At 39.2% G+C, this 25,474-nt stretch overlaps 1 long non-coding RNA gene across 1 annotated transcript in view; it reads left to right on the forward strand.

Moving 5' to 3' along the window:
- The window catches only part of LOC307192705, a 796,377-nt gene that overhangs the window by 445,625 nt on the left and 325,278 nt on the right, over positions 1-25,474 (forward strand). The window contains exon 6 of the long non-coding RNA XR_013830162.1: positions 16,593-16,712. This is a non-coding gene — a long non-coding RNA (uncharacterized lncRNA). The remainder of the gene's footprint in view (positions 1-16,592; positions 16,713-25,474) is intronic.

The raw sequence follows: 25,474 nt of genomic DNA on the forward strand, positions 1-25,474 counted from the left end.
ACTGTAAGTCCTCCCTGTCTTCTGATGCTGTGCCCTTTCTATAGTTAGTCACATAGGCAATTAATAAGTGAAGGCCACCGCAACTACCTGTCATACAACTCCCTTCATTTGTTTCCTTCTTCACTCAAAAAAAAGAAAAAACAACTCAGCCTATTTAGATTTTCTTAATAGCAAACCTTCACTGTTTAGTTGCCTCTTCTCTAGGTCTTCTCTCAAATTTCATTGTCTCTCTTGAGTTAAGGAATTCCAAAGTTGACTCTAAATAGAGCCTGGCCAAAGTTCGACACAGACATAGGAACTAAAACCTGTCATTTGTCATTACCATTCATACCTTTTCAGACCAATACTTGTTCATGCTTTCATTCAGTCTTTCTTTTCTCAGCCAGTTATTCGTTCTTGTATTTATTGTGTACTCATGCAGTCAGTAGCTAACCTATAGGTATACACAGTGAATTTTGCATGATGCTGAACTTGGACAGCTTCTGTTTCTCAAAGCTAATCAGTATGTAATCTCATGTCCTTTAGGGACCATCTTCTGTAGGTAGAAAAGGCAGACCAGATCACAAGGGGCCTGAAAGCCAAAATGTCGAGGTGGAAGTATCTGCTAAAGAGTACAGTTTTGGAGTAAATATATTCAGGAAGCCTCCTTTGATAGAAATGTACAGAATGGATTAAAGAAAGGGAAAATCATAAGTAGAGTCTTCTTCAAGATGTTATTATGATAGCTAAAATCCACATTCTCTCCTTTGAATTCATTGAGGCCAGGTGTATTTTGGATTCAGAATTTTCCAGATTTTAGAAAGGTGCTACAAGGCATATACCATATATTAGATAACACTGGGGTGTAGAGAAGCTCCCTTTTTTTCCAGATAAATTTAAACTAAATATTATAAATGATGGCTATAAAAGCCTCATGTAAGTTCAGGTAATACATTATTTAAAAACAAACAAACCAAAAAAAAAATAAACCCACAGAAAATCTTTGGGCTACCAGAACTTTTGGGGCTTCAGAACAAACTGGCTGGTTTGAGATAAAGGGAGTAGGTCCATGAATTAGTGTGGTAAAGCAGTAAAGAGGAAGAGTAGATGCAAGAAATGTTATCAAGGTAGCATTGCTGGTGCTTGTCATTTGGTTAAATATTAGGTAACAAAAGAAATGTGACAATCATGATTGTGAGCTTTTAAGTCTGGGTGGCTGGGAGGATGGCAGTGCCATTAATAGAAAAGAAAGGAATAGGAAAAGGGGACTGCTTGATAAGGGGTTGGGCGGAGGGGAGGTTATGATTAATTCAATTTGAAATATACAAATCTCCAGGACATTATGAACCTGCCTGAAATTAGCATGATTAAAGGTGCCTCTCACAGTGTTCTGGTGAGTATGTGATGGGGAACTAAATTAAAAATCAGTAGCCTTTCGCATATAACGTATTTCATTAATCAAATTTGAAAGTTGAATCCATCCAACCTAAAAAGTCATCCTAGAATCTTCTTTAAGAAAATGGCACAGATGCAGAGGGTATTCTAAAATTGGAAACAGATTTTTAAAAGAGGATCCTTAAAGTTTCAAAGTTCTACCTGGATCCAAATGGAACTGTTTTCATCTATTTCTTCACAGGTCCTTGAGACAGTAAATATAAGCTTATGGCTCAGTTACAAAAACTATCTGACCCATTTTGGATGATAACTGTACATTAGGTTAGTGATTTAAACATTATCATTGGTATGAAATATCCCGTGGCTGAACCTACAAGCACCACGTTCTTAAATAAGAGTGAAGTATGGCCTAAAAACATGAAAAAATATTTGTTTTCAACTCATGTATATTTCTAGGAATGTAGTAACTCTCTTATAATTATTTAGAGCTGCAAAGAAATTGACAGAATGTTGCTTAGCTTATATGACATAGTTACCCAGAAACATTCAGATTTTTACTGGTTTGTTTCCATGTCAGTACGCTCCAAATGGTTTGCTTCTTTCACCACTGTCTATTTCAAAGTTCTCATGATAGGGGTAAATGGATATATCTCAGATTTGAGGGAACCGGTCTTACCCAATTATGTCGCTGGTCGATCTCTTCAACAGCTCTCTTGCTATGTAGAAGCCTTTATTTCCTTTTCTGCCTTTACATAGAGGTGCATATTCAACTGTGAATTCGTTGGGCAGTTCCTCTTGTCACCAAGTCTGATGACTGATGGCAATTAAGCTACAGAAACAACCTATCTGTGGTGAAGTTCTGATAGGGTGTGATTACAGGAAAAGGGGAGGCAAAAGGAATGGCAGGTAAGCCCCCTAACACTGTATTTTAATTTAATCATTAAAATGAGAAGAAGAATCTCAAATAATGAATGTGTGCTTTCATGCCTGTTTTTTTTTTTTTTAAAAAAAAACAGTTTTCTGGGAGGATAGAGAAAAACAGAAATACTGTTTTAATCATGCCTTCACTTACGTTATTTTACTTTTAGCTACAGTGTTTTCATAGAAATCCATTTGAATATATTTGTAGTTAACCCGATCCTCTCAGAAAGTGTTTTCGGGAAAACAAACTTCTTCTTTGATAGGACTGTTAAATCACCCTCTCTCATCCTGTAGCTGTTAATTTTTCTCAACATTTTAAGCATTTTACTGTCAGAACATCCTGGAGTTTCTCTCCCTATCAAGGGCATACGTTTAAGAGAATGCATTTCAAATGTTAAAAGAAAATATCACAGAACATCCCAAAGAGATGACTCGCTTTCAGTGTAGAAGGTGGTATTGTTTATAATACTATAACAATGATGACCTTCTTGCGTTATAGTTAGCAAAAAGGCAATGGCTCCTGTGTACAAGACAGAAGAAAAATAAGTTCTTTGTCCCGGAAGCCTCTCTGCCTCACCTCTCGAGGCTCCTGAAAGGTGGCTTTATTCTTCTTCCCCTGGCTTGGATGTGGCCCTGGCTGCAGAAGTGTGGACTTCAAGGTCCAGGGTATTATGAAGGTGGCGTAGCTGGTGTTCCCCTTCACATGGAGGAAAGGAGAGAAGCAGTCATTTCAGTGATTTATGCCACATACAAACTCAGGTGGAGCAGCTAGGGCCTTTGAGAACAGTAGGAAAAGACCTAGCAGCAGGAAGAATTTGGGCTCCATTTCAGGAAAATACCCCAATAGGAGAATTGTGAGGCCCTGGTGCATATTACCAAGGGATTCTGTGGAATCTCATTATCTGATGATATTAATGACTAACATGCAACGATTTTTGTAGGATAATTGATGTGAAATGCTACCCAGAAGCTGAGGGATGAATGAATCCACCTTCACACATCTTTTCAGGCCTTTAGTTCTATGATTTGTGCATTATATTATTTAGCAGAAATAATAAAGAACTAAATATGCTTTTTTTTTTTTTTGTACGTGGCATTAACTACTTTTGTGTGTTAATGTGGTACCTCCCAATTACTTGCATTAAAGCAAATGGCTAGGGCTTCCCTGGTGGCACAGTGGTTGAGAGTCCGCCTGCCGATGCAGGCGACACGGGTTCGTGCCCCGGTCCGGGAAGATCCCACATGCCGCAGAGCGGCTGGGCCCGTGAGCCATGGCCGCTGAGCCTGCGCGTCCGGAGCCTGTGCTCTGCAACGGGAGAGGCCACAACAGTGAGAGGCCCGCGTACCGCAGAAAAAAAAAAAAAAAGCAAATGGCTAAAATATACAATAAGTTATGAACACACTGCTACATTTAACAGATTAACTGAAAACCTGTGAAGATTTCAAGAGTATATTAAATGCGTAAAAGCCATTTCCTTGATCTTGAAGGTTCCTTTTTTCCCCCACAAAGGTATGTGGTCTTAGAGCCCTGAATGTGTTCTGAGTGCAGCAAAAGGAATCTAATACACACTGAGAAAGTGTGTGCTCACTAGGCTCTGTACTTAGGGAGGCACTATCACAATTAATTTTCACAACAATCTAGGCCATGGTCAGCAAACTTTATCTGTAAAAGGATAGGTTGTGTCTGCTTGGGCTGCCATAACAAAATACCATAGACAGGGTGGCTTAAACAACAGACATTTATTTCTCATCGTTCTGGAGGCTGAAGCCCAAGATGAAGGTGCTTAGATGACTTGGATCATCAAGAGGGCTCTCTTTCTGGCTTGCATACGGCCACCTTCTTGCAGTCTGTCCACCTGATTTTTCCTTGGTGATTGCACATGGAGAGGGAGATCTCTTCTTATAAGGGCACTAATCTCATTATGAAAGTCCCACCCTCATCACCTTGGCTAACCCTAATTACCTCCCAAAGGTCCCACCTCTAAATACCACCCTGTGGGAGAGCTAGGGCTTCAATATTTGAATTTGGGAAGGACACAATTCAGTCCAGAGCAGATAGTAAGTATTTTAGGCTGTATGGGACATAAGGTCTCTGTCCCAACTACTCAGCTCTGCCATTGTTACCTTATAATATATAAACAAATGGGCATGACTGTGTTCCAATAAAACTTTATTTACAAAAACAGGCAGCTGGCAGGAATTGCCCCACAGGTCCCAGTTTGCCAACCCTTGATCTGGTGATAAATATGATTTCTGCCACTTGTGGAAGATAGAAGTGAGGCCCCAAAAGGTTATTTTACTTACTTAGATCTCATAGGTAAATGATGGATTGTGAATTCAAAGTAGTACTAGTTAAATTTGTTTTAAAGTGTATCAATCAATAAATTACAGTGGTATAGAAAATTATGTAACTTATTCCTTCACTTTCCAGTAGGCTATTCTGGAAGCCCTAGCTATGTGATTTACTGCTTACCTTACACATGCCCTCTTCTGTGGGGACCAGTCCTGCCCACAGCCCTATTGAGTGTGTGTGGTCTCTGTGACCCTGGCCCTTGCAACAGCTGATTGAACAAAAGATGGGAACTTGGCCTAACTGTATAGTTTCTAACAATTTATGACCTGTCTGGTCTAGTGTGAATTGGAGCGGTTCCAATGGATTCTTCTCTTGGGAACTTGGTGTTAGAGAAACAGGAAATTCTTGATTGGAAAGGGTTACTAGAACTGGAAGGTTATGAGTGAAGGTTATTTGAGGCACTAGAATAAGAGTCAGTAGAGGAGTGACTTCCCTCGTGGTGCAGTGGTTAAGAAACCGCCTGCCAGTGCAGGGGACACGGGTTCGAGCCGCTTAGCTGCGGAGCAACTAAGCCCGTGCACCACAACTACTGAGCCTGCGCTCTAGAGCCCACGAGCCACAACTACTGAAGCCCGCACCCTAGAGCCCGTGCTCCGCAACAAGGGAAGCCACTGCAGTGAGAAGCCCGCGCACTGCAACTATAGAGAAAGCCCACGCACAGCAACGAAGACCCAACGCAGCCAAAAATAAATAAATTAATTAATTAATTAAAAAAAAAGAGGAAGTTGGGGGGCGGAAGTGGGGGATGGGAGAGAAGTGTGTGTGTGTGTGTGTGTGTGTGTGTGTGTGTGTGTGTGTGTGTGTGTGTGAGAGAGAGAGAGAGAGAGAGAGAGAAGGAGAGAGGGAGGGAGGGAGGGAGAGAAACAGAGCGAGAGAAAACCACAGCCCCTAATAAATGGAGAAAGATTTCATTGCTGAGCTTTCAGTTTCTGATTCTAGTCCTTGTGAAGCCCGGATGTGCTTTGTTTGAATCTCTCCATATCTGTGTTGTATCATTAAAATAAATCCCCCTTTTTTAATCTGAGCTTGAGGGGGAACCCTGATGGTTGAATCAAAAAGACCTCAATTAGCCAATGAAGTTATGAGCTATTCCTTTTATAGTCAACTGGATAAAATCTTCCCTCTGTCCTCTTCTGGAGGTTAGCAGGTTGGAATATCAAACTCCAAATCAAAGCTTCTTAAGTTTATTCTTCAGCAGGTAGGATTGCCCAATACTAAATAAAGGTGTACAAAGAATAGGACTTCTGGCTTTCTAAAGTCCTTTACTGCCTCTCCCTCTTTTCATGTGTTTCAAATCCAGTGGGAAAAATATATGGACTAGAAGGAAGGGGTGAAGAGGTAAGCAATCAGCTGTTCGGTGCTGACTCATGCTTTTCTAGCTCTCGGTGCTGGTATAGTCATGACATAATAAGGAATACAGAAGCTTGGACTATTGAACTCAACTGCTGGCCACAGTGTTCAGTACAGGAACCCCCATCCACCCATGGGCACCTTCCACCCCTCTTCTCCAAGCCCACTTCCTTGAAAGATGTCTCTAACTTGGTATTAAAGGTAATTTTTTTCAAGTCCCCATCTTAACTATTACAATATGCTTAAAAATGTTTTAGCACATGCACTTCTTTCCCCTTAGCTGAAATGTGAAAATATACTATATCTGATTAAAATAAATGTGGCACTTGTGATGCACCTTGTCATGTCTAGTTGACCCAGCTGATTTCAAGGCAGCTATGGCGGACAGTTCCCTCTACTCCCCAGTGTCCCACGAGCAATAGGGCTGAGGCTTCCTCCATTTTGCTTTCTCTGAAGCTGTGAGAGGGTAACAGAACAAGGCAGCAGATAGATAGAATCCAGGATTACCCTGTAGAACAGCCTTCAGCCCAAAGGAAATGGGGATGAGTGGATAAATGCCCATTGCTTCCTGTCCTTCTGGGTCAGTTATGAATATCATTCTTACACATTTCCTCAGAATAGCACCAGTGTGATTGAGCGCTAGTTTCCAACCTGCTTATTCATGCTCCCTCTTGGCTTTTCTCTCTTCCGTGTCTCACTTTTCCCACTCCCCCTCTTCTGCTTCCTGGCATCACCTCCTGAATAAACGACCTGCACCATAATCCTTATCCTAGGGTCTGCTTGGGGGAGCATCCTAATTAAGACAATGACCAATTTATCCTTTTAACATAGAACAGTTTATATTCATATATACTACTCCCTGCTCTCTGGATCTCAAATTGTGTCATTGTAGACAGTTCTGCATGGTAAATGGTGGAACATCTGATGACAGAGGATACCTCCCCTAAAAGCTTTCCCCTTCCCACGTACAGTCATGCCAGTCATTTTTCATAGACTTTAGTATATTTTACTGGCTTATAAAACCTGTTTATCTAACCTTTTTTTCACAAGGTATTCATTGATTCAATCCCAAATCAACCCCATGTGTGCAAAATCATCTCTTCCATTATTTTTCTCTATGAGCAATGTTTTTGCCATTGATTGAGTGGTTGGAGAATAGGCTAACTAATTCTGTGCAAACAATATTTATGATGTGAAATCTGATTTGCCCATCTTTGCTAAGATATCATAGGATGCAGGAGCCGGGAGGCTCTTGGACCCAGTCCTGCCCACTCCCTTATTTGACAGTGGAGGAAACTAAGGTCCAGTAGAATTAAATAACCCTTCCAAGGCTGTAATTCATAACAGAGGTAAAATTAGAATTCAAACCAATTGGTTTTCAGTACACAAGGGTCTCAGCTCAAAGTTTTCAAAGCTAAACGTAACGTTTGACCGTTTCCCTCTCATATCGTTTTTCAAACTGTATCTATAAAACTCCAGGTTCTGATATTCTTCTGTGCTATTCTCACGTTGGAATAGATTCAGGTGGTACAGAAGCTATTATTACAGCCCCAGAATAGAGTCGGGCTTTGGCAGTGGTACAATTGCAGCTTTAATCACGGACGTCTGGTCAACATATTACTTGGGACAAGAGGCTGAACTAACATCGATCCCAGCCCTGTGAATCTTCATGGGATCCCACTCTATAGAAGAACCCACTGCCTACATAGAAGCTGTAGAATTAGGCACATTAATAATCAAAAGTCTCCAAGAATATCTCTCCATCAAATTAATCCAAACATTAGTGAAGCAGCCAGAAACGTTTTCTTGGAGTCTTCTCTTTGATTCTCACTTATTTTCTCACCAACTGCTAGCCCCACTTTTTTTGCCCTGGAACCAGCCCCATTATCAAAGACGCCAAGGCAAGCTCTGCAATTGGATTGTCTGAAAATGAACAACACACAGATAGAGAGGAACAGATATTGTAACGCCTCACCGGGCCTGTTAAAGTCACACTCCCAGAGAACTCAAACAGTCCAGATGACTGAAGAAAAGGGAATCTCCCAGGAAAAACAAGGAACTGGACAGATAACACCGAAAAGAGATTTTCTGGCAAGGCAGGCTGAGAGGGAGTGACCGTTCTTCCTGGAGAACATAAGGAAGTGTTGACAGGGTCAGTTCTTAATGTGGCCAAGAAAGAACTTAGTTCCAGTGAAGGAAACTGAGTGAACGCAGATGACAACCAGTCATGTTTTTCACAGAGCTAGAAACCCATTACGTGAGGCCCAGGGAATTCACGGGGGCAACCTTGGCAAGGGTGACCTTTTGCGGACGTTCCCAAAGCTCAGTAATGTTAAATAATTGGTCTTTTTGCTGAGATATGAGTTTGAATTCCATGCTAGGTGGGGCTGGGACCAGGACACAAGTCACTTAGCACATTAGTGTAGCACAGAAACACCCAGGAAGAATCTGTTCACCACCAACCAGCCATATCGCTAGGCCTTTCTTGAGTGCTGATTTCCGTGTGTGAGGATTGACCACAGAGGTCAATCCCAGTGGTTTTGTTCCCGTTTTGTGACACAGCCATTGCAAAGGGAAGAGGCACCCTCAGTTGCCGTTCTAAGCCTGGCTCTCTAATAGCCTTGGACCTCTCATCTGCAAGAATGTTAAGATTGTGTGTTTGGTGTGCAGATTTTTAATAATCCTGATCTAGTATTTCTTCCGAGTTCAGCAACATCCACCTTTCTCGTTTTAGTCCCTGCCTTAGTTTGGGTGTCCCCAGAAGCCAACTCTAAGTCAAGGTTGTTCAACCTTGGCACTGTGGACGTTGGGGGCTGGCTAAGTCTTTGTTCTCGGGAGCTACCCTGAGCGTTGTAGGATGTTGAGAAGCGTCCCCAGCCTCTGGGTGCACCCTCAGTTATGACAACCACAGATGTCTTCATATATGACCAAGAGTGTTCTGGGGCAGAAACCACTTCTCCAAGTCAAGGGTTCAAGCAAACCCTTGACTAACTAAGTACAAACATAGTTGAGTTGGAAATCGATCCCAGGAAACACTGGTACAGGAGTGGAAAAGCATGTTAGTTAGGGTTCGCCAGAGAAACAGAACTAACAGAATGTGTGTGTGTGTGTGTGCGTGTGCGCGTGTGTGTGCGCGTGTGTGTAGACAGAGACAGGAAGACAGAGATTTATTTTAAGGACCTGGGTCACACAACTGTGGACTTATACATCCAAAATCTGTGAGATAGGCTGGCAGACAGGAGACCCAGGGAAGAGCTGATGTTGAATTTCAAGTCTGAAGGCTGTCTGCTGGCAGAATTCCCTCTGCAGGGGGGAGGAGTCTTTTTCTATTAAAGGCTGCAACTGATCGGTTCAGGCCCACTCCCATTGTGGAGGGTAATCTTGACTCAATCTGCTGATCTACTAAAAAGTTACTCATTTAAACAACACTTTCACAGAGACGTCTAGAATGTTTGACCAAATATCTGTGGCCTAATCACATTGACATTTAGAATTCACCATCAACAGAAAGTAAAGGGAGAAAGCCAATAAAGGTATGTTATTCAGCAAGTTCTCTTGGAAATGGGAGTGCAGTTCTGCTGGGGAAATTTGAGAAATGGTATAAAACACCTGTCGCACAATTATCCAACCCATTCAAGGTGGGGTGAGGGAACCGGGGTATTTGTACACCAGTTCCCATCAGTCATGGATTGAGGTCTGTTCCCAAGGAGCTTTCATTCCCGGGCGCTTCTGGTTTGCTGCCTACCCAGGAAAAGTAGGCTCTGGCAGCTAAACCCAGAAGGCCGAGAGGTGCTAGTGCTGTTGGCAACCGGAATTCTGACCGACATGGAAGAAAGTGGTCAGTGAAGGCCTATGGGTAATGCACTGAGAGCATCTGCTGCACTTTGAGAGCAGTCCGTCGATAATTGGTCCCGCACTCTGGCTGGTGTTAGGATCTTCTTCAGTGGCACTGCTGTCATCGTTTATTGGCCTCTTTTCTCCATGCCCCAAATATTTGAACGTTTAAAAATTGTAGTAAAAGACACGTAATGTAACAGTTTGCATCTTAAGCATTTTAAAGTACATAGTTCAGTGGCCTTAAATACATTCACATTGTTGTGTTACCATCACCACCATCCATCCACAGACGTTTTTGTCTCACAACACTGAAACTCTACCCGTTAAACACTAACTTTCCCCTCTTCCCTCTCCCCAGCCCCTGGCGACTTCTCTTCTGTCTCCGGGAACTCGACTCTTGTAGGAACCTCATTTGAGAGGAATCATACAGTCTTTGTCCCTTGGTGACTGGCTTATTTCACTTAGCATAATGTCCTCGGGGTTCGTCCACGTTGTAGCATGTGTCAGGACTTCCTTCCTTCTTAAGGCTGAATAATATTCCGTTGTATGTAAACCCCGTTGTGCTTATCTATCCGTCCATCACGGGACACTTGGGTTGCCTCTGCTTTTTGGCTACTGCGAATAGTATTGCTGCAAACATGGGTATACAAATATTTCTGGCAGTCCCTGCTTTCAATCCTTTGGGGATATACCCAGATGTAGAGATGCTGGATTGATTGCCTTTTGAGTGCCCTACATAACAACTAAACGCAGTGTATGGAAAACAACTGGACAGAAAGATGAGCATTCTAGGGAAGGAAATAAATGCCCATAAATTTCCAAAATCTGGATTCACTTGCCATGACCCTCAGTCAAACCAGAGCTGCTTTGAGTCCAAAACACATCTGTGGATTGTACATAGTCACCGTAGCTTCACGTTCTACAAACAGTTCTATCTGTCTCCTCCTTTGCCTTCTGATGAAGAGCTTTGTTTATGAAATGCCTGTCTTCCGAAGTTCTTGAAAGATTTCCAGTGAGTTGCTCTCATAAATGAAGGCAAAAGCATTGCCTGGCAAAGCCTGTGACTGACAACATCTTTTTTCGTTACCTGATCTCTATGCCTTAATTCTCTAGCACTTTCCATGTTCCCTTTGTTTCCCAGAGTTCGGCAGCAAACTGCTGTTTAGCAAAGAGAAGCCAAATTCAGACTTAGGCCAAACCCTCGTTGCAGTCTGTGTCTTTTTGTTGTTGGTACCGGCATCACATCCCACCTGGCCAGACCTGCCAAGTATTTTGGATTTCCTAGAGGAGGTTTTTATTCTGTCTGCTTGTCTGCACTTGTATACAAAACCTGTAATTATATAATAGGTGAACTTACTGGTGTGCTCTTGTGCTTTCTTTTCTTTGTTTAAACCAGCTGAATTGGCCCTTTTTATATTTTGAGCCTATTGTTACCTTTCTAACTGTTACAGTTTCCTTCCCCCTGGCTTCTGATACTTCAGCCTTTATGCCAGCAACTAAATATTTATGTAAAGAAAAAAAAAAACATTTAAAGTCATTTGTCTTTCAGTGAAATCTTAAAACTTTCCTATTTCCTACTACAATCTGAATGTTTTCATGTTATAACTGCAAATGACTGTTGGTGAAAGCATTTTATTCTTAAAATATGTTATCCTGTTTTTGGATAAGAAAGATCATCTATGAAAGTCATCAGAAGTTGTGTGCATACTTAACTCTTTTGCTTAAAGGTCCATGTCATCTAATTTGTGACGTTCCTAATCTGCCCTTAATTCAGAAAATGGTTTGTGGTTAACACGTCACACAGAGCTTTCTGAAAATTTTATAAAATATGGGAAACTTAAAGTGCAATAAATGCTTGATAAATTTGTTGATTAATCAAAATCCTGATACTTTAAAAAGAATAGAGGGAAGGGTACGTCATTGTCCGTTCTGTTCTTCAATGTGGCAGACTTTCCTTCAAGCTTGTTAATTTCCTGGAGGCTAACTCAGTGCTCTTCAATTTCTATAGGTTGTGTTTTTCCTAAGATCTATGGAATCTTAGGTTGTAGAACTACCGTGTTGTCCTTTTTGTGTTCTTTGCCTAAAGGACAAGCTTGAAGAGAGCTGGATTGGATCTGATACTTTTCCTTTGACCCTCAGTAGATGTTGAACGTAAAGTGCTTAGAATAGTGCCTGGAACCCAGTCAGCCTCTCAAATTATTGGCTGTTGATGCTGTTGCTGTTATAGTTGTGGGGGCCATTGCTCATTAACCCTAAAGAGATTACCAAGGGATTTTGGATTAGTGTTCTTGGTGAGCATAGCTGAAGACAGCTGTTAAATGAAACAGTAGATAAAATACATAAGTAAGAACTGAACATTAAGGCTTTATCTCTGGTATGTATCTTAGGGGTAAGAACTTGTGGACAGCCAAATCTAATGTCTCGTCCCACTTCCAGTCTTTTTTTTTTTTTTTTTACCAATGCCATTCTTCTCTTACCCATCTTCTTCTTGAATGGCTCTTGCAGCATTTTTGTTGATGAGGTCAGGGATCTTGCTTTATTTCTCTCTAACAGGGAATAATGTGTTATCAGAGTAGTTGCCCAGAGAAATAAACAAGATCATTTCATTGAGTAGACATCTTTCACTTCCTCTGAGTCAGAGAATGTTACCCAAAAACATTCAGAGAGAATTTTTCAGGTGGAAATGATCAATGCAAGGTAGTCCAGAGTTCACTGTAAGATGGAACAGTTTTATACAGTAAATGCAGAAGCAAATAGAAACACAAACACAAATTGATAAGAATCAATCTTGAATTGATTCTACAAGCCAGAACGAAAATGTGGTAGGAGAGAAAAGCAAACCATACTGTGAAAGAGTAAAGTTATATATGGTCCCAGAGACTAACCAGATTGATTGGGAGCCATTGGTCCCAAAACTCAGTACTACAGTAAAGAAGGACAATCTGGTTCCCTTCTTAAAGGGAAAGCCTTCAGAGACCTTTTGCTGAAAAGGTAGAAGCAGTATTCAAGAGGCAAAGGTGATGTCCAGTTCCAAGGAGATGGATCCCAAAGGATGATGGAATTTGACATTTAATTTATCAGATAAGGAGGCACAGACATTGTCAATTTGATTCATTAAATATGTGTGTAGCCCTTTGGTCTAAGCAAAAAGGCAGGAAAGAGCACTTTGCCATAACAGGGATTCTAATATTAAACATAACAAGTGAGTCCAGAGCTGATCATTTGAACCCAGTTTAATTCCCTTTATGTCTTCGGGCAGCTCACCTTCTTATTTGAGAATACACATGAAAGAGCCATCCTGGGTAGTCAAAAGGGAACTAACTGTGAGATCTAGTCCCAGCTCTGACTCAACCTGTGTGACACCTCTGGTTTAACTTGACAGTGTTGAAGCATTTCTTTTTCTAGCCTTAGCCCTTTTCTTTTCAACTGTCTTCCCTGAAACCCTAGTACATAAGACAGATTAAAACAAACCTATTAGCTCCGGTTCAACTGAGGGCTAGGGTCCCAGAATCCAACCTACAGAAACTCTTCCTTTTGTCTTCACCCACTTGCTCATGACCTGAGCCTCTTAAGCATGAGGATTCTGCAGAAAACAGTTTGAAAAAGGACCCGCTGCTTGTTCTTCCAAAGACACTTCTGACTCTGAACATCCAGTGTCATTTATATATTTCACATCCATTTCATCTAGGCCTTCTCCCTCCCATCAAAATGCCCTCCGTCACATGTTCTCACTCAAAAGCAGCAGAAATCTGACTCCAAACATTCGGAAGCAATAGAGATGTTTTTTAGACTAATAATCTGTTCCCAATGGTCTTGTTCCAAATCTGGAACAGGAAATGGGAAGTTCCAGGGTGTACAGAGCAGACTAAAATGTTTACCACCTAAGAAAACTTTCCTTATGCATCTTCATGCCCTTTCTTTTGTCGAGCTGTATTGCCACCAGCCACTGACCTTCATCTTTAATTCTGCATTTTCACCATTAATTTCAGATCAACGCACACACAAAATTCTCTCTTGCTGAGCAGGACAGAGGATCTACCTTTCAGGACAAGGAAAGAGAAAAGGGGTGCGATTATTATGTTTTTCTCTCCTTGTCACATAGCAACAAAGAATAACATGGGATTAAGTGTCGCTCTGAGTAAATAATATCTTTATGGGCCATTGGGGGGAAAATGCTCTCAATAGAGTTAATCATAACCTCTGGGGTTTCATATAATTTTGTTTTATCTTTTAACACTTGATATTCGGTTTGAGTGATAATTTAGGGGTAAACTTGCCGCCTTTTCCTATGATGTTGCAAACTCCTTAAGGGTCAGAACTTTTCCATACACAGCTCTGAATCTTTTCTAGGGCCAAATATGTTGCCTAGTATAATGTAGCTGTTCCAGGAAATCACGGTGAAGTGAATTGAGAAGAGTCCAAAGTCGATCTTGTAAATAGAGGTTGGCAAACTACAGCTCTTGGGCCAAATCTAGCTCACCACTTGTATTTGTAAATAAAGTTTTATTGGAATACAGCCATGCTACTTTTTAACATATTGTCTATGGCTGTTTTCATGCTCTAATGGCAGATTTGATTCGTTGTGACAGAGGCTGTGTGACCTGCAAAGCCAAAAATATTTGCTATCAGGCCTATTAAGGAAAAAGTTTAGCAATCTGTCACCTAAACTCCAGGTTAATGAATACATGTAAATATTTTAGTGATATATATTTTTGTTATTGTTGAATTACTTTCCAGTCCGTATAGTTTCATTAAGCAAATTTGCTACTTATGTTTCAGTTATTGGTAAATAGTCACATGAGTCAAGTAGATACGAAATTAATTTACCCACTGTCATTGATTATTTTTATTATCTTTGGGGTTTTTAACTATGCAATTGGAAAAAACAATAGTTTTGCCCTTCCATGTCTTATTAGTTAAAACTCTTCTAGTTTTATATAAAAAAGGCAATCTCAAACTAGCCATCTTAAAAAAACCTAAAGTAATTGGAGAAGAAATTGATTGCCTCATGCAACTGAGGAGTTAAATGTTGAGCTGGCTTCAGGAGGTGCTGGATTCAGAGGCTCAAAGATGGTGTCAGGGCCCTCTCACCAACTTTTGGCACAGCTAAATTCTTTTCGCATGTTTGCTTTCTTCTTTTTTGCTAGTAGATGGTCCACATCCTCTCACATGGAAGAAGGTTGCTGCTAGCTTCAACAAGTAGTTCTGTATAGCTTGTTATCCAGAAAGAAGAGGAACTTGTCTTTCCTAGTATTCATATATTAAATCTGTAAAGGAGCTCTATCTGCCTAAGTCTTGTGGCAGCCCTTAGATCAATCACTGTGGCCAAAAAGATGAGATGTCGTATAATTGATCGCTCTTGGGTCATGTGCTCAACTCCATGTGTACTGCATTCTATAACTGATAGTCCCACGATAACAGAGCATTGTGGATAAGGGGCAGTGTCCCAGTGGAAAGAAGGCCACTTTACAAATAAAAACAGTGATGTCTATCTACTGTAGAAATATTTTATACCAGAATTTTAGTGGAGGACACCAGATTTTACAAACAATGAACAGATCTAGGAAAAATGATTTCACTCTCCCTCTCTTGTGTTCTTTCATCATCATCACCCTCATCATCTTTCATCCTGTCGATTATGTGGCTCCAGGGAACTTCACATTACAGTTTTAGCTGCTTTAGAAGCAGATTCCATGTTCAGAACTCTACCCAAGCTCCCATTTGCATCAACACTTAGATCTTATACTCTTGGGTTCTGCTTGTTCTCTTCCATATAACTTGTTGGTTCTGGGTTTAATGCAGTTACGTGGCTGAAGTTGGAATTTATTTGTGACATTGCCCTGAAAATGTTAAACTTCCACCCTTAAATGGTTAAGATGTAAGTGTTTTCAAAGTGAGATTAAGGAGTGAAATGAACAGAAGAAATGCCAGGGTGCAAAAGGATGGAACAGATTTTGAGGGGTGGGGAGGGGTTAGGAGAATGTCTTATCCCCCCATGCGTCCCCACCACACTTCAACCCAAGAGCATCTATACTTTCAGATCCTGAAAAGTGGCCTCATAGAGGCTCTAAACTGTGTGAGTGAATCATTTAGAAGTCTTAGTATACGTTATATTCCTCCCTGCTTGTCTTATAGCTTCAAGACACTGTGATTGGGATCTAAAATAATTACTACTCTTCAGTGTCATCCACACATAATTAGCCTCAGATTATAATGAATTAACATGGTTTGCCCTGTTCATGAAGTGAAGTGATTCTATTACTGTTTTTTTCCCTCTCCCATATTTAAAATAAAAACACTTTGAAACTTCCATTCTATTAGGTGAAATTCCCTCTAAAATGTCAGCTCACAATGAAGGATAGTTAAGGATGGCTAGGTAACCAGATCGTCTGAGTTACAGGGCACAGTTCAAATGATTCCTGGCTCCTTTGCTTTCTCTAAAGCATTGCACCTGTCTTTAGGTGTCTCTTAAGAAGGCTGTCTCCTTCTCCATGTCTCCTCCCTGTGAATACATAGAAAATCCCCAAGTGTGATAAAGGTTTTGAGTCATTTTGAAAGAATCTGAACCAGAGAGATTTATTTGTTTCCATAATCTATAGAACTTGGCGCAGACAGATGTTAGTAATAAAAGCATTACACAATAATTCTAAATTTGTTTCTAAACAGACTTCAAGGAATATGTCTCTGAGAGTGAGAGGGAGAAGGAAAAGATTTCAGAGCGTGGACTTACCTTTTCATTCTCATTACATGTACACAGAGCAGCTGCATGAAAATTCAAGACTTTGAAGTCAAAGTGCCCGAGAATTCCCACCACTCTCTGCTGTCCCTACGGTTTTACTTTGAGCACCTCAACGTGTAATCCAGTGTCCAGCTCATGGTAAGCAAAATATCCAAATATATGTATGTCTCAAATTGATTCCTCCTCAGTAACCTGGGGTTTTCTTTGGCACTTTTATTGCCAAGCCACAGGTTTGAAGCTGAAAACAGGCTATTTTCCGCGGAAGTTTCTCATGTATAAAAATCCATCTCAGATTCCAACCAATGCAATCAGAGAAATTAGTTTATTGATGAAACTCTTGTCCATGAATGGCTTTTTGAAAATAAAAATGCCTTTTTTCCTTCTTGAAAAGCATGAAACAATCCCCTTATTGTCCTACTTGCTTCGAATTTATTTTCCATTCCTTATTATGCATGCCTCCTTCATGTCATCGATACATAAGCCATTATGTGCCTCTTATCGTATTTGCTACAACTATTTTCTCAAGATGATGTCGAAGGACATTAGATACCAGAGACTAACTTTGCAGGAGTGAATTAATGTCAGTGTTGAAGGAGTCTATAATCATATGACTGAAGGGGCTTTCAGGAGGCCACACAGTACGCTGATGACAGAATCAAGAATGAAACTTAGGAATTCCAACCATTTGTCTTGTGCTCTGTCCACAAATGATGTTGCGTATTCTTAGTCTTTAGTAAAGACTTGCTGAAAGCAGTCCATTGACTGGTAACATAGAACATTCATGAAGGAGTTTTTAAAAAATAAGCCAATCGAAATTTCTTTGGTGATTATACAAAATTACTAAAAGAAAATGGTGTGCATGTATGACTCTACATGCAGTGTTTTTTGGTATAAGGTAAGATTGTTACAACTTGAAGTGCATTGAAATTTTCCTTTGATAGTTTATTTTATTTAGAAGTCACAAGGCTCTAGTTTATCTGATATTAAGGAAATGTTTATGCTACCTATGAAATTATTGCTGTGTGGCATTGGGCAAAGAGTATGGACTCATGAGTCAGATAGACCTGAGTTCAAATGAATTTCCATCAGCAACTAGCTATTTGATCTTAGACAAGTATTTATCATTCTTGATACTTCTGTTTTTATTATTGTAAAATGGAGGCATTAAAACTGATTTCTTTTTTTAAAGAAAGACTGATTTCTAGGCTTGTGAAACTTAAGTGAAATAATGCATCAAAAACATTTAGGACAGAATTTTGGAAAGATGGCAACTGTCGTGTGGAACATTTTAGATGCCCCTCAGTCCCTGCATAGAATCAACAGAGCCACTCGAGAGCCACATGAGAACCCTGTAGACAGTGTTGGCAATAACGTAAAGTGACAAGATAGCACCACGAGTCCCAAAGTGCAATAGGATGAGGACAGAACAACAGAAGCCACCATATCTTCCTGTTGGTGGAATCTGTGCAGAGTTGAGGGAGTTTCTGACAACCGAAATGACCAGACATCAACAGAGGACTTTTGTGGATGTATATATAACTAAGCTTACATGCTCTTTCCATGTAGGCATAGTACAGTTCTAAAAGAAATGATGAGCAGGAGAGCGATTACAAAAAAATTACATAACTGTTTTCAGGAATGCAATTTGTGATGGTAGTGAATAATTTTTCTAAGATAGTTGTGTTTGTAATATAAGATAAAGACAATGAGTAATTGTGAGATAGTTCTAATTCTGTCATTCCCTGTGTCCTTGAAAACCAGGATGCTCAGCATGTAAGATATAATATACCAGTGGTTCAGAAAAATCTGTGACCCTGAATTTGAATTGAAAATATCAGTATGAAATCATAAGGCATTCTATTTTAACCATTATCTCTATGTATGTGCGTGTATATAAATATATATATAGTATTTCCTGGCTCTACTGGAAAGGTCTAGAAACAATGAGTAGCATTATGGTCCTGAAATACTATTTCCTATTAAAAGAAAGTAGGTCTTCTTAGGGAAATATGGCTGATTCAAGGCCCGAGGAAGGAAAGTAAAATACAATAGAAGTGATATTTTCTGAAAAAAATTTTTTTTCAATACGGTCTTATGATTTTTAATATTTCTATGAAATTACCTTTAATCTTCTTCAAAGTTGCATTTTAGGATTAACAGAATTGAAATTATTGACTCCACAAATTTTTTTTAAAGCTTAGAAAAATATTAAGTATTTAATTTTAACTTTTCATGTAAATTGGCCTTTGCTGATTCAGAGGAATGGGGACAGAAATTCAACTTTTAAAATTATTGGAAATTCTGTCAAAACTGAATTATGACATATATCTACAATATATATTATGGCGGTCATAATTGTTTTTCCAAATGAAACCATCACGTCACTAAAACAGTGGTTTATGTGATATATCCTTGTGTATAGTATCTGAAGCTGAGAAGATGTGCAGAGGTATTTGTGACTTGGTAGTTTCATTTGGAATAAAACATGACCAACATAAGATAACTCTTAGAATTTGGTACCTTTTTTTTTGAGGTAGTAATCAGTTTCTCAATGTGAAGAGGATACCAATTACAAAAGCTGTTTTAGCAGTTCACTTAGTTCTTACCATTTGAACATCATAGGTATATTCTTTTTGTTGCATTTTTTCAAGCAGACAAAAGTCAACATTCTAAGTCATAGGGGTATGTGATATAGTTTCTTTCCAACAAAGATCTTCTTATTTAAATTGTGGTAAAATATACAGGTTCATTATCTATATATGAAACCCTTGAGGCAATATATGTTTTAGAATTCTTCAGATTTTACAAAAGTAATTTAGTGCAAAACTCTACATTATATAACACTCCCACCCCCAAGCAGGGCTGGGGGCAGCATCTCACCATCAAACACATTAATGATTCTGCAAAAAATATATATATGAATATTCTTTCACTAAGTGGAATAAATAAAACCTATAAATAGGCTTCTGTTGACTTGGGTCACATTTTGCTGCCAAATGAGTTTATGCAAAACTTGCAGGAGAAAAAAAATGGATTTGCAAAGCTTTTTCAGTTTTAGAATGGTGGATGAAGGGATTGTAGGTCTTTCTTAGTTGTCTCTTTTTTTAGAAAAGCAAAGCAGCAAAATGTACTGAGAGGACACCACCCCATTCTGTTGTCAGGCCAAAAAATGCATACCTTGATTTTAAACATGAACAGATATCAGAAGAATTGAATAGCGACTGAGGTAGATGGAATAATGGTGCCCCAAAATGCCCCCATCCGTATCCCTGGAACCAGTGAATATGTCACCTTACATGGCAAAGGGATGTCGCCCATATGCTTACGTTAAGAATCTTGATATGGGAAGAGTGTTCTGGATCACCCAGGTGGGCTGACTTAATCACAGTCTTATAAGAGGTAGGCAGGAGGTCAGAGTCAGAGACGGAGACGTGATCCCAGAGGCAGAGTTAGAGTGATGCACAGCCACGTGCCAAGCAACATGGGCAGCCTCTAGAGGCTGGAAAAGACGAGGAATAGATTCTCTTCTAGAGCCTCCAGTAGGAGTACAGCCCTGCTGACACCTCGATTTGGCCCTCTAGGACTCATCTGGGGCTTTTGACCCGTAGAACCGTAAGGTAGTAAATTCATGTTGTTTTAAGCCACTAAATTTGTGGTAATTTGTGACAGCAGCAATCGGAAACTCGTGTAAAGAAATCCCAATCCCACGCACCTACAGTCAAGTAATCTATGACAAAGGATGTAAGATATACAATGGAGAAAAGACAGTCTCTTCAGCAAGTGGTGTTGGGAAAGCCGGACAGCTCCGTGTAAATCAACAAAATTAGGACACTCCCTCATACCATATACAGAAACAAACTCACCACGGTTTAAAGACCTAAATGTAAGACATGGCACCATAAAACTCAAAGAAGAGAACATAGGCAGAGCGTTCTCTGACATAAATTGTAGTGATATTTTCTTAGATCAGTCTCCCAAGGCAAAAGAAATAAAAGCATTAATAAACAAATGGGACCTAATCAAACTTAAAAGCTTTTGCACAGCAAAGGAAGCCATCAACAAAATGAAAAGACAACCTATGGAATGGGAGAAAATATTTGCAAACAATGTGACTGACAAAGGGTTAATATCCAAAATACACAAACAGCTTATACAACTCAATTTTGAAAAAACAACCCAATCAAAAAATGGGCGAAGACCTAAATAGATATTTTTCCAAAAAAGGCATACAGACGGCCAACAGGCCCACAGAAAGGTACTGAACATTGCTACTTATTAGAGAAATGCAAATCAAAACCACAGTGAGGTATCACGTTGCACCCGTCAGGATGTCTATTATCAAAAAGTCTACATAATAAACGCTGGAGAGGGTGTGGAGGAAAGGGAACCCTCTTGCACTGTTGGTGGGAATGTAAATTGGTGCAGCCACTATGGAGAACAGTATGGAGGTTCCTTAAAAAACTAAAAATAGAACTACCATATGATCTAGCAATCTCTCTCCTGGGTATATATCTGGAAAAAATGGAAATTCTAATTTGAAAAGATACATGTGCTGCAATATTCATAGCAGCATTATTTATAATAGTCAAGACATGGAAACTACCCAAGTACCCATCAGCAGATGATTGAGTTAAGAAGATGTGATATATACTGAATATATCACACACACACACACAGGAATATTACTCAGCCATAAAAAAGAATTATATATTACCATTTGCAGCAACATGGGTGGACCTAGAGAATATTATGCTTAATGAAGTAAGTCAAACAGAAAGACAAATACTGTATGTTATATTTATATGTGGAATCTAAAAAATAATAACAAGTGAATCTGTATACAAAACAGTAGCAGACTCACAGACATAGAAAACAAAGTCATGGTTACCAAAGGGGAGGAGAGGGGCAAATTAAGATTATGAGATTAGCAGATAGAAACTACTATGCATAAAATAGATGAGCAGCAAAGATTTACTGTATAGCACAGGGAATTATATTCAATATCTTATAATAACCTATAATGGAATATAATCTAAAAAATAACTGAATCACTATGTTGTACGCTTGAAACTAACGCAATACTGTCACTCATCTATACTTCAAAAACAAGTAAACAAAAGAGAAAATCTCACTAGACTCTTCAAAATGTCTAAGTCATGAAAGATAGAGAAGACTAGAGAACTATCCCAGATTGGGAGAGATTAAGGAGACATGACAACTAAATACAGTGTGAGATCCTGGATGAGAAAAAAAAGCATCAGTGGGACAATTGGCAAGATTTGAATAAAATTTCTAGATTAGTGAATAGTATTGTGTTATGTTAATTTCCTGATTTTGATCATTGTACTATGGTTATGTGAGCTGACACCACTAAGAGAAGCAGCATAAAGGAGAGGGGGAAGTTCTTGGGCTTTTTTTGCAGCTATTGTGTAAATCTGAAATTATTTCAAAATAAATTTTTTTGTAAACCAGTAAAGATAAACCAAAGGGAGTCCACTTCATTTCCTTCATCATGTAATAATAATAAATAATTAACATTTATTTAATGATTACTACGGACTAGACACTGCTCTAAAGCTCCACATATATTAATATAAACCTTAGGCTAGAAGGGGACTCTTATGATCTCGTTTTATAGACACGGAAGTGTGGAGAGGGTAGGAAACATATCCAAGGGCACATAGTTATGAGAACTGTTAAAGTCTAGAGTCTGTTCTCAACAGCTATTCAAGGTGATTGTCTTGCACATTAAAGTTTGAGAACATACGGCATGAATTTCACTACTCAGTTACAGTAGAGCATTTGATTACTCAGGAACCTTTGCTTACTTCCTTATTACTGGCTCTTTTCCATATTGGTGACGTTGACAAATAACCGAACACAGCTAGCGAAGTTGTTACACTAGTAATATTTTCAACTGATGTATATTACAACAAGGGAACACTGGTTCTACAGAACTAATGGAGTTTTTCTATAGAATTATCCCTTTGTTGTATTACTTTTCCTCATTTTTATCAATCTGTGTCTTGACATATTAATTTTCTGAAATGTTTTCAAAACTCCCTGGTCCTACTTGTTTCCCTCAAAACGTTCAGCCTTTCTGTCTGTCTTGGTGCATTAAGTACAATTTCCACACTTTCATTCTAGAGTGGAATGCATCTTATACTGACATAAGTATAAGTATATAGTCTAATTTTATTCACATGGCAATAAGACAGAAGGAGTGGCCGGAAAAACTGGAGGGAAGGAGAAGGTAGAAAGACTGGGAATGACATTCTTTTTTTTTTTTTTTTTTTTTTTTTGCGGTACGCGGGCCTCTCACTGTTGTGGCCTCTCCCGTTGCAGAGCACAGGCTCCGGACGCGCAGGCTCAGCAGCCACGGCTCACGGGCCCAGTCGCTCCGCGGCATGTGGGATCCTCCCGGACCGGGGCACGAACCCGTGTCCCCTGCATCAGCAGGCGGACTCTCAACCACTGCACCACCAGGGAAGCCCTGGGAATGATGTTCTTGAACACTTGTATGATAGTGATCTGAGTTAAGAAGTAGGAGGAGGGAAAAGAGAGAAGAGGTAGAACTCATTGTCTGCTTTAGTTTGAAACCCCTTAGGGTTATTTTCTCTGCCTTATGCCGAGTCAAGCATGTTGTCGATACTCAACAATAAATAATTGGCCATATTGGCTTTACATGCTTAATTCCCCATACGTAGAGATTAAAATGTGCCTCTGAAAATAAGACTCTAAAAGAGAGTCTTTGATATGTTCTGGTGGAGGCTGTAAATCCTAGCATTTTATGCCCAATCTTAGATAAGTTAAATATATACCATTTTACCCTTTCATTATATCATGTTTCTTTTTAATATTTTAAAATAGGTACCTGCAAACTGAAAGTCTTATTCTATTTAGAGGCTTTTGACACACATCTATCCCCACATAGATATGGATATGGTTATACCTAGCTATTTATCCATATGTAATATATAAAGCAATTATTCACTGGTAAATTTGTACATTTCATTTTCCAGTACAGTGTATTCACTTTAACCACATACTTTCTAATCTTTCTGCCTCCTAGTCTCAGATTTTTGAATTCAAATTTCCTTCCCTTTGTCTGTATTTAAAAATAATAATAATCATTTTACATCTATTACAAATAACAATACCTAATCCCTGATTGAATGCTAACATTGTAATTCATTCTCAGGGTTCGGCTGCCATTCATTCATACCTCGAGCTGTGCTCTCATTATGTATGACATCAGCAGAAACTCTCAATTCAATTGCAGTCTTTTATTTAATTAGGGACTGTGTATTATTTGGTTTGTAGCCCCTTCCACTGTGTAATGGGAAAGGAAGAAAACTTTGAATATATATTCTAATTGATATTTTTAATACTTACTCTAAAAGCAATCAAAACTTATGTTAAATATTAATTATAATATTTTTCTGCTTTTGTGCACCTTGATTTATTGCTGCCCTTTTGGGCTCACTTTTAATTATATTACAGGAAAACAAAGGATATTTTTATTGGAAGAGTTATTTGGCACAGACAATACGTTCAATGGCGATGGTTATACTGAACTTTATATTAAACTTAATTTTCAAAAGCATATTTAACACAGTTTGCCAGGCTTTTTAAAAATTATTTTTCCTTCCTTTAGCAACATGCCTCTCGGGTCTCTGTATTAGAAATCAGGGACAAAGCTCATAAAGGAACAAAGACCCAAAATCAGGGATGGTCTTTTAAAAGAGGTACAGTTTCAAAGACTCCTAAAGATATAAATCAAAGTGCTTTTGAATACAGAGAGCATTCTAAAAGAATATTGAACTGTTTGCTTAAAATCTCACATTATTTCCTGCTTTTTAAACCCTGTTCCTTTTTGAAGGCTAGCACCAGATGGGGACAAAAGGAATATTTTCATGCAAAAATCAGGGCCAGGTACAGAGGCACAGTCAGAGTCTATTTCAAGGGGGGACAGGAATTTAATTCAAGTTATTCTCCTCTTTATTCCACATTTAAGAGATTTGAAGGATTTCTCCACCTCTCTGACACTTGTGCAGACATCACTAGGTACTGGTTGCACCAGTGGCAGGTACCAGGAAATCTTGGTGTGGAGTTTTTAGTCCCCTTGGAATGGATTCTGAAAATACCGCAGAGTTTAAATATGTCTGCTCAAGAAGGGTGGGGCTTTGTGTTTTTTACAGTTGCCCTTCTGATCCCTTGTAAGAATAAAAACAATCTATCAGTCTCTTTCCCTTTTAAAAAGAATCTTTTGTGACCCACAGGTGGGCCTTGCCCCAGAGATGGTGTTTAAAAGTGTGAAAAAAGAAAAATCTTCAGACTTTTGAGAAAGACAGAGATTCTACTTACCTTGTTGTAGATGTATGCTTTTTGATGTTTTATTTTTTATGGAATATTTCTAGCACTTTGGCTAAATCAGTACAAATACCAAAAATAACTAATTGATCATTCTATAACAAATTTCACTTTCCAAAAATTATGACCAAATACAAGGCTTAAGCCCCTATGATATGTGTATTTCATTAAGCAAGTGTAAAGTCATACCTCTAAGTGGAGCAGGTATCTGTGATTTTTCATGTTACCATAGTAACGTGTAATTTTTATTGAACTGTGGAATAAATAGGCAAATAAAACATACATAAAATATTGATGGGTGTTGGGTCTGCTGTCTGGGGCTTTAGTAACTTATGGTCACTACCATTTCTTTTTTAACTCCTGTAGCCATTTTTCTAATTACAGCCTATTTTTTTTTTTACTACAATTTCTTTATTATTCATCTGACGCATAAAGTTTGCTTTTTAATGTGGTTTCCAAACCCCACCTTATAGTATACATATCAGAGAGAATACCGAGGATGTAACAAGAGCATGGAAATAAAACAA

Source organism: Stenella coeruleoalba, assembly GCF_951394435.1.
Source record: "Stenella coeruleoalba genome assembly, chromosome: 10".
Classification (NCBI taxonomy): Eukaryota; Metazoa; Chordata; class Mammalia; order Artiodactyla; family Delphinidae; genus Stenella; species Stenella coeruleoalba.